We start from the raw sequence: 19,216 nt of genomic DNA, 5'->3' as shown, positions 1-19,216 counted from the left end.
TCAGTGTATGTTGAACCCATTAATTACTGGTACTTAATAAAGAACGCCAAAGAGTACATCCATACATTAATGTGTTACAGCAGAATTACAGATATTTTAATACTGGATTGAACAAGCCTCTGATCATCACTGTTTTATAGCGTCAGAGCTTAATCTAATTGTAGCTAATACAGAGCTGGACTGTGCAGGCCTTGGCAATTACAGTATTTTATTCATGTTAACAATTTACTTCCTCACTCCAAACATGGTCTATGTTTACTTATTTTATTGTATATTTGAAAGGACATCATCATTCATTTGAGATAGCAGGATAACCCAAAAGATTCAAAACTTTACTTGATTAAGAAGAATAAAGATGGCACATTTGTCTTGGCTAGAGAAAAACAACCAACCCAACTCAAATCAGCCTTCAGACAGTAAACCTGTAAATACTACCTGCAGTTCTAACACCTCACGAACAGCAATATCCAGTGTTTTTCATTCAGTAGCCCTTGATTATTAACTGAACATTGGTGAGTAGGTCAATGGTACTATAAAAAAATATGGTCTCCTTTTCATATCAAAATCTGAAAACAATTTAAATATGTAGTGCAATTTTATACTGTTTATAAAAGCTAAAAAAAGGTCAGAGACATATGCCATCACAATCTGTACTTAAACATTTATTTCTGTCTCATGGTCTCCAGGCTTTCACAAGTGCTTTAAGAGGAGATTGGAAAGAATTTGCTGCCCACTCGTGATGATGCCTCATAAAAGGTTCTTCAAAAACGGATCAAAGGCTGTAATTTCCATGCCATTTCTGTCCAATTTCCTTTTCTCTCAATGTTTTCCTTTTTTGAAATGGCTATGATTGCAGTCCAATTTTGCCCACACAGCACTATATGCCTAAATGAGCCATTTATCACAAACTTTTTGTCTTTTTGATGCTTGTGGTTTTATTTGCTTGGCAATTTTTTAACACTCCCCCCCACCCCATGCTGCATTGCAATTATCTTCAGTAATTATACCTGCAGCAGTTTACATTAATCTGTTCTCCAGATGCAGCATTAAAATTTGTAGAGTCCAATTACACCTTAACATGGGTGTTCATTTTAACTCCTCTTCCATCACCAGCACCAAAAGGTTTTCATATACGGTCTCCTAAAGAGAGATCTTTACTCATTTTGGCTTTACCACAGTGGGCATAAAAACCACAAGAGTCAAATTCTTATTGCTCATATTCCATATTGCTTTCTCCTAAGTAGCTCTGCCTACTTTACATATTAACCACTTCTAATTATTTCCCCATCATCTCTGTCATATGTATGAGTGACTTCCAGGTGGAAAAACTTAGCACAAATTTTACTGGCTCCTGTTACCACACCAGGTAAAACACTGCCTGCAGACAGAATGTCATGTTGTGAGACATGGCTGCTGTGTCACTTATGGTGAACACAAAAACGAACTCAGCCATGAGTAGAGGTTCACTGTTGACTGCCTAAGTACACTTAAATTGTCTGGTCACTGCTTAGCAGACACATTAAATCCAGGCTCTCTAAATGCAATTTAACCCTGCACAAGCCAACAAATTATTCTTCATCTTCATCTAAAAACACTCTTCTGGCTTTCAAAATTAATACATCATTGTAATGAAATTTCAGAATCTAATTCTCCAGCCCAGTGCACCAACACAGTGGTGAATTTTTCTATTTGCTACTCAGTCTTCTGTCCATTTCTACACTTCACCATTAATAAGTGGTTTTTGTTTTTGTTTTTTTACAATAGTTTATGGCATACTTCATGGGTTGAATATTGAATCACAGCTACATGTTATTCTCAACATTTTCATCAATTAAATATGTAAATAAGTTCACAAACCAACACAGATTGGTTTTTATTTAAAGATAAATCTTAGGATGCTGACCACTTTAGTAACACATAAATTCCTTCAGATGATATACCATAACTGATACTCATGATATGTTGTAGATTGATAATGTACATAATGACACATCAGTAAAACAGACAGGCTTTTTGTGCTTGTTGCATTGCTTGAGCTATGGCAAACAAGTTATCTCGTTCTCTTCTCTGAAGTCACGAATTCATCATAACATGTCTGCTGCATATGGGATTTTTGTGAAGGCTGCATGAGCTCATGCCTGGAACCTCTTTATTTGAAGGCAAGCGGCCAAAGTCTGTTGTCTTCTACACCAAGGTAAACATACAAAAGTCAATATATTTACTGAAGCTACTGGCATAACTGAGAACAGAGTTTATTTGAGGAGTACCTTCCATTCTATGTAGTTTAGAACCACAGTGGTAAGAAAATTCTAATATATGAACAAGCTAAGCACATAGTTCTTGGGTCCCACACTACAAGAAGGATGTGGAAAAACTGGAAAGAGTCCAGCGGAGGGCAACAAAAATGATTAGGGGGCCTGGAGCACATGACTTATGAGGAGAGACTGAGGGAACTGGGATTGTATAGCCGGCAGAAGAGAAGAATGAGGGGGGATTTGATAGCTGCTTTCAACTACCTGAAAGGGGGTTCCACAGAGGATGGATCTAGACAGTTCTCAGTGGTACCAGATGACAGAACAAGGAGTAATGATCTCAACTTGCAGTGGGGGAAGTTTAGGTTGAATATTAGGAAAAACTTTCACTAGGAGGGTGGTGAAGCACTAGCATGGGTTACCTAGGGTGGTGGTGGAATCTCCATCCTTAGAAGTTTTTAAGGTCAGGCTTGACAAAGCCCTAGCTGGGATGATTTAGTTGGGGACTGGTCCTGCTTTGAGCAGGGGGTTGAACTAGATGACCTCTTGAGGTCCCTTCCAACCCTGCTATTCTATGATTCTATGAATGAATAAAAATAATAATGTTGAAAAACAATAATATCTAAATGGGTCTGTTTTATTATACACTTTTCCCCATAAAAAGGAAGATTTGCTTTGTGACATCCTTTGTGATGCATTGTCACTAAATCTGTACCACTTAAGAATTCTGGCTGATATTGTGAAGTTGTATTATGAAAAACTGCGGTGTCATGAATACCTACATGCATGTGGATCTATCACTCCTGACAACTCCTCTATCCTCCCCCCCTCCACATACACACACCAGAGAAACAATGGGGTGGGACTCAATGACTCTATTCAGGTGCAAATGCCTGAACAATGGTGAACTGCACCCTTAGAAAACTAGTTTTAGCTTAACTCCTCCCAAGAGAGGGAAAAAGGCAAGCACAGTGGAAAGTCACCCAAAAGACAGAAAGAAGGAAGCTAGGTGAGTTGCATAATGAAACCCAGGGGAACAAGGTGGGGTGGCATTCAGAAGGAGGAAGCCTGGAACAGGAGACAGTAAGGTCACAGAAGCTAGGTCCCCTCACCAATGAGGGAGAAAGACCAATTAGCATGCAACAGCCTGCATGAGCAAGGAACGCCTTGCCTTCCTGGACATGGATATTTCCTCAAGGACTCACAAGGGAAGGGATGTGAGAAAATGAGGAATATTGCCATCTGAGATGTTTGTTTTGCAGGATCTGAACTCCCCCATGCTTTATATGATTCAGCATAAAGGGGTGTGTGCGTGCGTGTGTGTAACTGCTCAACAACTGATGTGCATTCCTGAGAGAATTAAACTGTAAATCAGATGCTTCAGACCTTTTTGGTGGAGTTCTGGGAGAGCGGTGTGTTAAGTGCCGCGGAGTCTGAAGGTCAACAGTGTGTTCAAAGGGGCTAGGCAGCTGGATGGAGGTTCCAACACTGATAGAAAGTCTGCGCCCTGAGTGTCCTAGTGACTCTGATATTGGGTACTGGGACAACGGATGGACTTCAGGGCTTTAAACACTGTGGGGATCCCGAGCAGCTGCAGCTTGGATTCTCCTAACAGCAGTGCTAGTGAGTGGCCAGGACGTGACACTCACTAGGCGCACGTCCAGACTAACCCGCAGCATCGGCGGGTTAAAATCGATTGCTCGGGGATCGATATATCGCGTCTAGTCTGGACGCGATGTATCGATCCCCGAGCGCGCTTACATCGATTCCGGAACTCCATCAATCCGAACGGAGTTCCGGAATCGACACGGAGAGCCGCGGACATCGATGCCGCGCTGTCCAGACGGGTGAGTACCTCGATTTTAGAAATTCGACTTCAGCTACGTTATTCCCGTAGCTGAAGTTGCGTATCTAAAATCGATTTTAATACCTAGTCTGGACGTGGCCTAGGATCAGTGCTTCCGGCTTTTTGAACAACTTAGTGATGAAAATTAGTAGAAATGTTTTTGAAACACTTTGATTGGGGTGAGGGAGAGGGTGTAGGCGGTGGCAATTATGACTTGGTGAGGAATAGGAAATTCAGCAACAGGCTTTTGCCAGTTATTAAGCAAATGAAAAATGACACACATGATGGGGTCAATAAAAATAAAGACTGCAAATGACTGAAACATTGTTTAATTAACAAAGAACTAAACAATGTCAGTGCTTACGAAACTAGTTTAACTAAGATAGATATAGATATTTAAAAGGAAATGAAACACTGATTGATTGTTTCCTTTACTTAATTTAGCCAAATAAGATTATGGTGGAGTCAATACTAACTAATGCATTTTACAGAATGAGGTTTTAAATTTTTTCATCTAAAATTATCAGGCCAAATTCTGCTTTCAGCTGGATGAATATAAACCTGGAGTAACTCCACTGACTTCAACAGAGCTGCTGCATATTTTGACTTAGGTAAATGAGAACTGAATTTAGCCAAATTAATTTAACTTTATCTGACAGAGTCTACTGCATATCAATGAAGTTTTGTAAAATTTATATCCTTTGAATGGAACTTAAAAAATGATCATGCAAAGTTTTATAACAAGGATTAGTATAGGGTCAGGTGCCGCTCCCATTTTCACCAACGAAAAATTTAGGAGTTAACACCAGTGGATTCAATATGCCACTCCAGATATATTCCAGTGTAACCAAGGCAGAATCTCTCCCACAGGAAGGGTCATAATCTCTTTTAGCTAAAATGTGCTTTTTGCTCCAGAGACTGTGTTTCATCATCTCTATGGGGCTTTAGTCTTCAAATAACCCCTTCACTTTTGACCTCATTGCTTCTAGTTTGCCCCTTTTTATCTAGATTAGCTAACCCAAGAGATGTTTACTTCTCCTGATTTAGGGTTTCCGAAGCAAAATCAAAGTTATAGATGCCATGACTGTAGCTGCAGCACTACTACAATATGCAGCAATGACAACAGCTTCTCTTTGTTATAATCTTTTTTGCTCTTTGACTATGTTGATCCCTCCATGGCTTTCAGCAGCAATTTTCAGCCAGGGTGGCAGAGAGTTTGTTTTCTTCATGAAGAAAAATAAAGGTAAGAAAGCTAAACACGTTCATTTTTATAGTAAAGTAAAAAGTGAATGAAAATGAGATGAAGCTTGCAGGCAAAGAATGATGTTTTATTTAAGCTTAGACTTGTCTACACTGAAGTTAATTCAGATGAAATTTGGGTGTGAATTTGAAGCAGGATAGCTATTCCAAATTAACTCCCTATGTGGATACTCTTATTCCAAATTAGTTTACTATGAATTAGCTTAATTCACTTCCAAAATAGATTACGTTAATTTGGAATAAAACCATGCTTATTTGGGAATAAGAGTGTTAATCAGGAATAGCTGTTCCTGAACAACTCCCCATGTAGACGATGATTTACTTAATGCCAAGAGTGATATATGTTCTTTAACAGGAAGGGAACATCTATTAAACTTTACCTATGACAACATAACACACATAGAGAGCATAATACATAAAGGATTAATGGGAATTATGGGAAAGCATATGCATACATGTATGTGACACTCACTAATGGTGATGTTCCTATGATTACTGAAAGATCTCCTGCTAAAGATGTAATTTATACTTAGCATCATCATTAGATATTGTACCTACCTGCACATACAAATGTATCTCTATGATCCTGCACAGCGGTACGACTATTTTAATATTAACCCCCCCCCCATGCCATTACAAGAAAAATATCCAGGGTCTGCGCTCTGCTATATATCCTCACTTCTCACATGTATGGGTAGCATTTGGATTTACCTTGCACACAAAAAGATACATGTGGACATAGGCCAGCGCTCATCGCAATTTGCAGCCTGTTGTCTAATTCAAAGAGTAATCTTTCCCTAGCTTTCTGTGGCTGACATGATTACCATACATAAATTAAAGTACTGTACACTATAGGCAGGCAAAAACATTTCCAGCTTTAAATGATGAGGGAAGTACAGAATAATTCCTTCAAGCACTAGATCCACACACATTTAATTCTCACAATACAAGTTTTGATTAAAAGTCTGAAAATAAAAGAAGACTTAAATCTTACATTTCTGCACATAAAATAAATGAGTGTTAATAGGAGACAGTTACACAGTATGTTGCTAGTGTTATTTTTTCCCCTGATTTACTAAGGTTGCTGCATTTGATTGATTGCAATTTTCTCCATTTCTTAGCATTATGCCAAATGGAAACATTTTGTTCCATCAATCTTAGCAAGTGACACAATGTTCCTTGGCATGTGACATTAATAAAAAGTCATGCTGGCTGTCTCTCTTGGCTGGTCACATCAAGGTTGATCTTTGATAGCTTTTTATGTTCAGTGAGATTTGTCAATCATGCCTCTATTTAAATCTTAAATACATTTCAGAAAATCCACCCATTATAAAAGTCTTTCTTAAAAATGTACATGAGGGGATTTTTCATGTGGTAGCAACAAAAAAGCCTTAGCTCTGCTTATTTTTTCTCAGCAATATCTTCAGAGCATTAGAAGTGAGGATTAGATTCTTACCTGGTACCCAATATAGTCCCTTTCTGGAGCTCTACACAAGTGTGCTGTAAAGTGACCTAGCACTGATTCCCCAGCTGCAACACTAGTCCAGCACTGGCTGTTCGTTAATCACTGAATAGTGATCCTGCCATTTCTGAAGAGCTTTCCTGAGATATAAAAGTAGACACAGCCACACAGGATTAATACATGGTGCCAGAAACAAAATTTCCGCTCTCTCCTTCAGCAATGCAGTTCACGTCTTGCAAAAGACAGCTACTCAAGCACATTCAAGGGCATTCCCCGAGAAACAATATGCTAATTCCATAGCTCAAGCTGCTGGGTCCTGGTGCACCTCAGAGTAGTACACTGAAGAAAGATACCCGAGTCAATGACAGACTATTTAACCTAATGACTAATGCTTCACAATGTAATGTTTTATTACTGTCTCGTAATATCATACACACACGTGATCAATAAATTATTAAAAGCCATGATAGAAAATACAATGAATACTAGAGTCTAGTTCTAATTTAAACACTGTTTTTTGTGGAACAGTCTAGATCAATTAAAGAGGTTAAAATACATTTGATTACAGAGACTCAGCCAATGATCTAAAATGATTCTGTACACTTCGAGCATTTTCATAGCCTCTCAACAAGGGAAATATCAATATGTCATGTCTCTTAGCTGCTGCACTGATCTAGCTCCCAGGCTTTAGGTTTCATTTCTAAGTACATGTATGTTTTTCTTTTATGAACACTTAGAGTTATATAACACTGCTGCAGTTGTATCCATGTGGATAAAGAAAATGAACAAACACTAGCCAACCAATCCACAGTATAAGAATTCCCATAGTAACAAAAGTCATGGATATGGATATTACAACTATCCTCCTCAGAGAGTTAAGTACTTATGCAGAAAAAAAGCCTATGCAGCATGAACACTATTTGGAACGGCTAAGTACAATTTATATCATGGGGAAGAGGGGCGAGGAAATGAGGAGAAAGGATACAGAAAGGTCTATGAATCTGCGCAAATCCAGCCTGTCCTTCAGTGAGACAACATATAGGCTGTTAGCAAGTGATTGCATGATCAAAGCAAAAAAGTGTAGTGCATAAGTGTTGATCTCCCAGCTGATACTGAAGCAATGAATTATCTCAAGTGAATGATCATTCACAATAATTATTTTTGTCAAGTAACAATTACTGCAACACATTCTTAAGGATTTTCTTCGTTTCCAAATATCCTATTATAAATGTTATGTAACAATAATAATTAAGTTTGGGAGTAGAATGCATTTAATCTTTTTCTTTTTTGTAAGTGTTTTGTGATATCCATTGTAACCTCTAGTGCTTTTATAGATGAAAGTTTGTGCAAAGTTGTGCATAAGTTAGAAATTAATTAAATGAATTTACATGCGCAATCAGCAAAAATTTTCACACTGAATGATGAGAGAAAGTTGTTTTACAAAGTCATCCTACAGTGGGGGTCAACTTTGTGACACTACTGTAATTTTATAGACTTTGAGGGTTTCTTGTGATGAAATACAGCCAGCTTAGCAATGTTGCCAGAACTCCTTGCAATTTCCATCTTTGACCACTAGAGATAACTGCCCCTAGCACCTGAGCACCAGACACCTGTGTGTGCTTGGAGGGGGCTGTGTCCAACAGCAGATCCAGAACAGCAGAGCTGGCCCTCACTCCATGCTCAGCAGTAGCACCGTCTCCTCCTCCTCCACCACGGGGACAGAAGAGCCCTCTGGAAGCCCTCCTTGGGCTGGCTGATGATGAGGCAGCTGTGGGAGATTGCCACTGGGGATGATTTGGGGAGCTCAGGACTTGTGCACACATTCTGTAGGCATTTAAAATTGAATTTTCACCCTATAATTGTCTCTCACACACACTAGCAGAGATTGGGGAGTTCAAAAACCAGAAATTAGCTAACAAAAATATGCATTTTTGAATTTCATTATTTTTATTATGAATTCTGATTGTACTGACTCGTGATTTTTGAACTCTTAGGGTTGGCAATATTGTCCTGATACGCTATGGGGCTGGAGGGGTGAACAGTCATCTGAACAATGGCCCAACATCTTTTTGGCCCTCTTTAGCCCAGCTTGGGGCAGGAGACTTAGTGGTGGGGATGGGGAATCATGGGAGGAGGGCCCTGCCTACACGATGTGGAAAATCAATGGGTCAGAGTGGAGAAGCAGACTAGCTCTGGGACAGGAGCCACTGTGGGGTGAATTTGGGATGGAATTGGTGTCCAAGCCTCCCACCCCCAAATCAGGACTTTTCACCCATGAGGGCATGATGCTACCCACATCCCTGTATCACAAGCCCCAGGGGGCAGGACTCATCTCTCCACTTAGCATAGTCCCCCACTTGAAATGGTGTCCTGTAGCTCCTGCTCTCCTATGTCTTAAGTCAGAGATACTTTGCTTGTAGCTCACGTGCTTCATACTTAGCAGCTGTTTGTACATAGCTCTTACTGACTCCACCAGTCTGATTAGCGGTCCCTAATGAAAACAGATAAGAGGTTTGGGCACCATCCCAAACCGCAAATCCAAGATAAGGAACTGCTGGGGTCTCTCTCTGGCAGCCAGAAGGGAGGATGGAGAAAGAGGGAGAGGATATATTGTGTTGAATGGAGCCATTCATTCCTGGCATTGTGTTGACATACTTGTGTTGTAGTGAGTTAATATGTGATGACACTGCATTGTGACATATTGCATATTGATGAAGTGTTACAAAGCAAACATGGCAACACAGTGATCAGGGCAGCATATTGCAGTCATATTATGGCTGTTTGTATTTCTGTTCATAGGGGAAGGAAACAGCTTATTAATTCCCACAGCTGTGTTTTACCATCACTCCTTTCGCACTATTTTTGCACTTCTAATTTAACACATATAGGTACCAACCCTACTCTGGCAAGACTCCCACAGATGTAAATCAGAGTTTTCCCATGAGTAAGGAACATAGGATTGGGCCTGTTGTGCTTTTAAGCTTTGTTTGCAACTTTGTATTCCCTTCTCTGTGTTCATTAAGTTAAATTCTCTATTCTATCTTCTGAAACATTCAGTTGTGAACATTTCAATATTTATGTAGGTGAGCAATCATCCAGTAAGGTAAAGAATTTTAAATTCAATTAATACAATACAGTGCAATAGTTAATAAGTAGTACCTAGATGCTCTGACCAAGTGTAGGGTTCCCTCATGTTAGGGGTTGTACAAACACAGAAATAATCCATACACTGAACAGTTTACAGACGAAGCCCACAAAGGGTGGGAGAAAGGAAGTGTTATTTTCCTCCTTTTACACACGAGGAAGAGAGGCACTGAGGGATTAAAGGATTTATCCAAGGTCATCCAGGAAGCCTGTGGGAAAGCCAGGAATTGAATCCACATCTCCGGAGTTCTACTTCCTCCATCACCTGGCCTCTCTCTGGAAGAGCTGGTTGGAAAAAAAAATGATTTTTATTCCCCATCAAAAATGCTATTTTGTCAAAAGGAAAGTGTTTAATGGAAATATGTTGGTTTCAACACAAATTTCAAACTACCCCAACCCAGAATAGTCAGTAGCCCAGTGGTTAGGTCACTCACAGCGGATGTAGAAGACCCATGTTCATATACTGGTTCTATCTGATTTGAATTGGGGACTTCAACTTGGGCCTTCCACATCCCAGGTGAGTGCCCTGATTACCAGGCTACTGGCTATTTTGAGGTGGGTCTCTTTCTTTCTCAGACTTTTTCACAAAATGTGAAAGGGTTTATTTTTGCCCCATGTTGGAATAGCAACAATTTTTGAAACCTCAATATTTTTCATGAAACAGATTTCTTTTCTCGCCAGCTCTGCCATCCATACCAGATGCTGGTGCTGATTCTGCCCCCAAGTTACAGTAAAATAGGAAACTTTGGAGGAGAGATCTTCCCTTAAGTGCAGACACATCGCTGGCTGACTGTTGGAACACCGTATGCTTTTCTCTCTGCTGTGCTTTGGTCTGCACACCTATTACAACAGCCTAGCATCACTTCATTGTCTAGGCATAATGGGCAAAGATTTTGTTTTCCTATATAAACATCTATCAACAGAAACTTGAAACTAATTTTTCTCACAATTTCTTTTTCTGCCTTTTATATTTCTAAGATGTTTTATCTCCTTAGTCCTGGGTCACAGGCTACTAGTTTGGAAAAAGCTCACTTGAGACTCTGAGATAATGAAAATAGCCAAATAATAAAAGAACATTTAAGGCCACTACTATGGGATCTACCTCCATGGGTTCTGTAATATATCAACCCAGGCACCAGTTATAAAAAGTTCCTGTACTACAGCTGCAGTTGTAACCAGCCAGGGTAAAGTCCAGCAAAGGTACAACACATGGAATCAGTGCCAAATCTAGGCTTAAAAAGCCAGGGATACCAGTGAACACTTTCAAGATAGCACTTTCACCACATCCTTTTCCTTCACAGAAGCTCCCCAACACCATGGTGACTTAGATCTTAGTCCATCCCCTGCTTTGCTGCACATTGGGCTACCAGTATTTGCCATCCTTGCCTGTCAGCTGCCCTTCTCTCCAAACCTTGATGTCGTTCAGAACTATTCATTTCCATGTTATTCGCAGCCTTCCTCTCTTTCTTCTTGTGTTTTCTGGCTTCCATTCAAGGGCAGAATTTGGTAAGCATTTTTTTCCATTCTCAGCACATGTCCCAGCCACTGATGTCTTCTTTTGTAGATTATTTGTGAAAGGTACCTTGTCCAGTAATTTTTCTGACATCTTCATTCGTCTTCCTATCTCTATATGTTATTCCCAATATTCCCATGGTGCAGCATTATGCAATATGATTAGGGAAAAAAATCTATTTCCAAACTGTTCAGAATCTGGCAGCTACTTAGGGGTGGAACTGGTTCAGCATGGAGTCTGTTGTGGCGTAGACTAAGGCCAGTGTTCTTCTCCCAGTCAATCTGTGCAGATATGCACAACTGTGCGACTGCCTCTTATGCAGAACCATATATGGGATACTTTAAATAGGGAGATTAGACAGAATTGAGAAGGGAGGATTTGGTAATGGTAAAGTCCACCATGTCACACTTATTTTTTCCTTATTGTTGTCCTTTTGAATCTTCTCTTTCTTTCTAGTTTGTTTTTTCTTACAATCCTACCTTCCCTTTTTCACTGATCCTTTTACTTTAATTATGCTATCCCTAGGGCCAGAAATTTTATTTTAAATTTACAGAGTTTGTAGGAACATAAGTTGCTGCTGCGCGGTATCAGACATGATCATAAGTGTTTCCATAATAGGATCAGATAGCAACCAAGGATATGGTCCTTTGAGCCACATGAGCAGCACAGAAGACTGGAAAGCAATTAGATTTGGCCAAAATGAGAATATTCCTGGCATGAGGAGAGCTCTAAGTAGGCATGAAGCCAGTATAGCTGTCTGCTGCACCACGACCCCGCACTTGTTTCCAGCATAGGAACTGGAGCACACTGCACTTCAGCTATATTGAATTGGTGCATGTTTTCTTAGGCACTATAACCAGCTGGCATAAATTAGAGCAGCCCCCATGCTGTTCAAACCTACACCAGAGTTCACTGTAGCCTTGATCTGCCCTGACAATCAGGGAGCCGTGACTAAAACTATGACTTCAATGGGGCTTACAACCCACTGCAGAATCTGAGCATTAGCGAAGTGATTTTTTTTAAAGAAAAAAATTACTACATAAAATACATAAAAGAGTAAAATAAAATTAACAATAATAATCAAGCTTACTCACCAGGTGGGTTTTCTCAGGCTGTAATTAGATAGCCTACAATCTTATGCAAAATGTTCATGTACCTTTTTAATTACCGTGGCACATTATTCTAATGTTATAAGTCATTAAGCTACCCTCTCTTACTTAACAGTCAGTGCAGGAAGTAAAAATAAATAAATAAATACATAAATATTACAAACAGATTTGAAGCATTCCTGAATATTTTCTCATTAGCACATTTATCTTCCACTGAGTTTACAGGTTCATCCTCAGCATTAAAACTGAAGAATTCCTACTAAGCTCTAAAGCAAGAGAAGCCAAATTAAACATCTTAAAACTCTGATTGTTATCTAGGAAAACACTGTGAATGCATTTATAAAATACCTGCTTCAAGTAAAAACTTAGCAGTCAGAAGGCATTAAATTAAAATATATTTTGTTACATGGAAATTTTCACAAAATGAGCTGAAACTCTGTGGAAGGTGGTTTCTGTTATAAATGGATGAGCAGCAAGATGAGAACATAATAAATCCATTAAAATATTGTTTTGTTGCACTTTTTACAAATGAAAAACAAGGAACTTGCGCCAGTACTAAAAAATTATAGTCTCTATTCATAAACTCCCAAATCACATGGTGGGCAGCTTTCTCAAGCATTCACTTCAGAGATACAGACCTTTCTTTTAAATTAACACAGAATGATATTTTGTGGCAACAGAAATTTAACATTCCTTTGCAAAGTAAAATCTTTATATATTCATGAAAAATAGGCTAATAGAGATTTATGAAGTCGTGAAAAATATACTAGCTTAAGCAAAAACCCCACATACTCATTCTTACAATGGTATGGTGACATTTTCTCTGCCCATCAAAAACATTATTCATCTCCTCCAGGCAGATAAGTGAGTAGAATTTTGGAAGGTTGGTCTAGTATGAAATCACCTCTGTAAGAAGCTGATTTTATGTGCTAATTACAGTTTTAGCTATAGCTCTACAATGCATGAAACATTAACTAATGACAACTCATAATTGATGTAGTGAAAGTGATGTACACAATTGTAATTGAAAATGGTGTATTCAAATGCAACACTCTGATTATCACATAGCCTTCAATGCAGGCTAACATCAAATGGTCTTGTAACATGACATGGTAATTCTGGTAACAGTAAATGAAATGAATTGATATCATGGCTACATTTTAGAGAGGTGTGTGCCAAACTCCCCAGGAATGACAGGATTTAGATATCTGAAAAGTAGTAGTACCTATACTAGCAAAACCTGTTTTAAATGTCCTTTTCCCATTGCTATTCTACTCATTTCTTTGTTTACAGGTTCAAAGGTTCAGAGAATACAATTCTGTATTATTTATTAACAATGTTACAATCATTAATTACTGAATTAATGTAGTAATGCAGTAATTAGTACATTAATACTCTTTACTTTGTACTGGAATCAATTAAGTATATTGAAAATAATTTGGGTATATCTAGCAAGGGGCTGAGTGTCCCAAGACCCTGTTTCAGCAAAGTATTAACTTCAGTTGGACTTAAGCACATGATTAAGTGCTTTGTTGAATGAGGATCAGAGTTTCTAATGATGATAATGAAAGCTAACAGTACTCAGCATTTTCCAGAACTGGGACCAAAGGGGATCAAGTTCAACAAAATATGAACCAGTGAATAGAGTATGGCCAAGCAGAAATCATGTTTAAAGATACTGCTGTGAGAAGAGGGGTGCTCTGCTCTCAGCAATCAGAATTTTATTGCATTTGTTACAAGGCTGTTCTGTATTCTGAAATGAGGAACAGGAGAAGATTTGAAAAATATTATGATACAGTATCAGGATTTGTTCTTCCAATTAAAGATACAGGATGTATTAAACTGATACACTATTGACATTGGGGAGAGTATGTCTCTTGAAAGCCACCTCAATAGTTACCTATTTACAAAAAAATAAAAAGGCTTGATATATATTAAGCAGCAACAATAACTGAGCCTTCCACCCATGTTTGGGCTTGCATATTGTGGGCACCTCTAGAAATACAGTTTCAATACCTCCAATAACTGCATTTAGGATAGCAGCTTTTTCAGCATGACAATAACTGCAGAATAGCAAATGTTAAATTTGTAAATGATGCCCATTGTAAGAAAAAGCCTGGCAGGTTCTGTATAGAGTACAAATTACCAAAGGCTAGATTTTGTATTCCTTATTCAGAGTAACAGGGTCTTCTACTCTCAACAAGGCAAAAGAGAACATAGCAGGAGAGAATGGGCCACTGACATGAAGGCAGAGGTCTGCATGTTCACAGCATTCTCCTCCGTAGCTCCCCAAAAGTAAAGAAGTCTCTCAAGGAGTTCTGTGGATGGGCCTGGGAAAAGACAAGGTTTCAGAGGATGGATGGTCTAATGGATGAGGCACAGAGGTAGAAAGGATAGACTAAGACAAAGCACAAGACTGAGACTCAAGAAATCTGGATTAAATACCCTGCTCAGCCACACACTTCCTGTGCAAGTCATTGTATCCTGTGCCTTAGCTCCCCAGATGGGGATAGCCCTGCTTATCTCATGGGGGTGTTGTGAATATAAAAATCAATTAATTATTGTGAGATAATACTGTAATGAGATCCACATCAGCATCTAGATAGAAAGCTAATAGCAGCACTGGTATTAAAGGAAACATCCTGTCAAAAGAGTGAAAGGGTGTTCAATTGGGAGGACTAATGGTGAAAAAACTCTGGATCCAACAAGCTCTCCCCAGCGGTCCTCAAGTTTTACTAGTGGTGCACTCAGTGCTTCCATCTCTAGAAAATTATAAACCTATCCCAAAAGGAGGTGTCATCTAACTCCTTTGAGCCCAAGCTTTATCCACTTGTTTGCTTATCCAAGAAAGTCAAAGGGAGTTTCGCATAAAGAAATACTATTGGAGAGTTTAACCCTAACATAACTAATTTTCATCTATTCCCTAAAGTGACTTGGTATGTCACTGGACTCCACTGCAGGTTAAAAATAGTTTACCACACCACACCTTTTATAACTGGTAATCAATAGGCAGAAGGGCTTCCAAAAGGCAAGGAAAAGATTGTTTTACAGCAAGCTGTGGTAGTTTAAAGTAATAAGATAAGCCACCTGGAGATGCTTCAGGACCAAACAAACACATGGTGAGTCAATTGAAAATGATTCCTCCTAGACTTTTGAGAGGGTCAGGATTACAAGGACACCTTAAATGGGAATCCCCACCATGTAAGCTCTGTGCTGCCTGGGAGTGAGTAGAGACAGCATATATAAGTTGACCTGGACTCTGCCCAATATAGGGTTATCCTCTTCTTGCTCCTAAGCCTGCCTTACCCCTCTCCTCTCTCCTTTGCAGATCCCAACTCCATGGACAGCTTTCTGTAGGATTTTAGGAAGGAGCGATAGTGCCCTGAAGGTAACTGGTTCTTACCCATCTATGCAGAAATGCAAGATATGTGGCTGGGGAAAGGGCTACATGAGAACATGCTCTGGCCCAAGGTCCTGTGATGTGTCAAAAGTATAAACACTTTTGTATTATTTTATACAGTAAGATCGATACAACATGCAAAGGAGTTTGCCAACAAATAGTTAAAACAATCAAACAATTCTCACTCAGAAGCAAGCGGGTGGGAACCCTGGAGATGATCATATAGACAAGCTCTAAGAGTGTTTTCTACCAGGTTCTGAAATCCCTCAGCTCCCATTAACACCAGTGGGTGTTGTGGATGCTCAGCAACTTGCCGGATGGGAGCCATATTTGGCAAGCGTGAGATGTGATAGGCTATTGTCTCTCACACAGAGGGCCCATTGGAAATAATACAAGGATTATTCACAGCAGTTAATTTCAAGCAGCTTTCCGTCATAGCCCATAGTAATCAAGATAGACAGGCCTCACATAGAAACTATACCATAACGCCAACAAAAATTACTGAATCATTTCCTGATCTTGTGTCCAAGTCCACTCCTTTATCTTCTTAAGAGAAATTAACTCACATCTTGAATCCTTGGAAATCACAACAATACTAACACACTATTTTATATGCCATTTATTACTGGTGTGACAATTTATTTTAGCAATACATTATTCCACATTGCAAAGTTATGAATGTAACCAATGACAATGGAAATGTACAGATTTAGGGATTTCTCACATTGATTGTTTTAGGGTCTTCCAAAATCTAAGCTTTTCTTTTACAGTGAGGAGGCTGCTAGCCCTTCTGCTTGTGAAGATAACCTTTGCAAAGTAAGATAATGGTCTGTCATCTTGCCTAGCCTGCAACCTAACAGATTGACATAATAGCACCAAGGAAAAAAAGTATGAACTTCCTCATTCATCTGATTGTGGTTGAAGCTTCAATTGTTAAGTTTTTAATCTCAAAATGTAAATGTCAATGATGTCAACCACCTCTCTGTTAAAGATGGAGCAAATACATCTAGTGAATGCACTTTTCTAAGGGCACATGAAAGATACCTGGCACTAACTGACATTCCATTTATATGAAGGGATGTTCTACAGAAAAACTGTTGCCTGCACTGTCATACAGGCACTTTCAAAGCAGCCACAGCTAGGACAGTTAAACAACAAAGTGAGACAGCTGGGTTGACTTTTCATTTAACTCAGAGACAATGTGAAAAAAAATCACCAAAAAATCCCCTTTAAAAAAGTGATCACATCTTGCCATTTTTAACCTTTTATCTAAGTTTAACAGATGCAGTATGCTTCTAACATGGAAAAATGTGCAAACTAGATGAACTCTCTGACAACTGAAATTTGCTCATTTTTATACAGAAAAAGGAGAGGTCCTCTACAAAATCTTGAAAGAAATCTCCATAAAATGATGTCCCTTTTCAAACATATCATTTGAAGCTAGTTTAACCAAAAGAGATCATCTCTCACTAATGAAACAATCATGCAAAAGAGCAACTTCAAAGTCTACACATTCTACCAAAGTTTCTTAAAACACTTCAAAGTGCAGTTAGATTTAACCAGTGAATTTTACACACGTTATCAAACTTGAAAATATGTATGCAGTGTTGCTGTAACTGTCTTGGTCCCAGGATATTAGAGAGACCAGCTGAGTGAGGTAATATCTTTTATTGGAACAAATTCTGTAGCTGAGAGAAACAAACTTCTGAGCTACACAGAGCTCTGAAGAAGCTCAAAAAATTGTCTCTCTCACCAACAGAAGTTGGTGCATTAACAAAATATAACCTCACCCACCTTGAAAATGTCTTTCCCCTCTACTTTTATGAAGCTGAAATTGTTGATAGAATGGAAAGAGGAGGTTATTCAAGGAGAGACAAGAACAGGAGTGGGGCAGAGCCTTGTAGTGTCATAATGGCTTTTACAAGACTCTTGAACTTGATGTGGAGGAGAAGAGAGATTCAAAGACAAGATGTGGTCAGAGGAACAGAACATAAGATCTTTGCTGTTGGTTTTGTATGGACTATTGGGAGGGGGGACAGCAATGCGTGTGTTGTGCGTATCAGTGAAGAGGAAGCGACACTGACAAAGATGGAAGAGATAATGAGAACCTGGATGAGAGATTTAGGTCTTCAGAGCGCCAGAGAGTTGAATGTTAGAAATGTTGGTTAGAATTGCTTGAATAACTTTTTTTTGTTTCTATTGAATAAAAAAAATGAACCATTTAATTACTAATCATTACCCACACGTAGATTTGGTGTAACTGGCCATCATGGTTTGTTTTAGAGTTTGAAAAATGAACATGCAGTATGAAATTCATGAAGATTCAGATGCCTACGCCTGCATTCAGCATATATTATTTAATCTGCTGAAACTGTTTTCATCCTGGCCCACAAGTATAGACTATCAAGTCAGGTACTTGCTCACCTGAACTAAGTAGCATTCGTTCTTTGATATGTTTATTTTGTGCTTAGATTGATTTTTAAAACACCATCTTTATATTACTTATGTCACTGAGATGCATTAGGGATAGCTACTAGAAGCACTGAGCAAGCACATAAATATAAAATGGCTAACTGGGAGGCACAAGAAACTGGTGAATAGGCAATATTATTCATATTGATAACAGATAATGCAACCCATATGATAATTTTATTTATATGTGTTAAAACATCTATATAGTCCATGAAATCTCTACACTTATTCCCTTAACACCCACAATAGGTGAAATCTTGACCACACTGAAGTCAATCACAAAATTCCCATTGATTTCAATGGGACCATGATCTCACTCATTGAATTTAAATGTTGAGCTGTTTCAAAACAATATTATAAAAATTAAATAAGTCCCTTTTATGTTTTATATTCTGTGTGATATTTCTTGGATTATGCCAACTGAAATAAACCACTGAATTTGTTCTAAGAGAGGTAATCATGATTTCTTTCTTCCCCCTCCAACAAATTTTTACATATGATTCTTGTAGAGACTGCTTGTTGCTAGACGAGTTGCTGTAGATAAGGGAAGCAATAATTAGTGCAAGAAACTTCACTTGGGGTGTATATTGAAATGAGATTTCAAACCTTATTAATTTTTGGAATAGAGAATAATGAAGGAAAATATAAAGCAATAAAATACTATGGAAAGAAAATGTAAGAATTAGACAGGGATGAAAGTAACTTAGAAGATTTACCAGTACTCTGGAGTCCTTAGGAGGGGGCGGGGCCTCAACCAG

General features: G+C 38.7%; 1 protein-coding gene across 9 annotated transcripts in view; it reads right to left on the bottom strand.

The window, feature by feature from the left end:
* SYT1 (synaptotagmin 1) overlaps positions 1-19,216 on the bottom strand; it is a 530,182-nt gene that overhangs the window by 227,659 nt on the left and 283,307 nt on the right. For 2 of the 9 annotated variants that reach the window (XM_050935634.1, XM_050935636.1), the window contains exon 1: positions 6,815-7,140. The exons of the other annotated variants lie outside the window; for them this stretch is intronic. The gene's annotated coding sequence lies outside the window, so the exon portion shown is untranslated. Of the gene's footprint in view, positions 1-6,814; positions 7,141-19,216 lie in introns of those variants that run through there. 9 annotated transcript variants of the gene reach the window in all.

Source organism: Gopherus flavomarginatus, chromosome 1 (assembly GCF_025201925.1).
Source record: "Gopherus flavomarginatus isolate rGopFla2 chromosome 1, rGopFla2.mat.asm, whole genome shotgun sequence".
Lineage (NCBI taxonomy): Eukaryota > Metazoa > Chordata > Testudines > Testudinidae > Gopherus > Gopherus flavomarginatus.
This window is presented reverse-complemented; position numbering and strand designations above follow the sequence as displayed.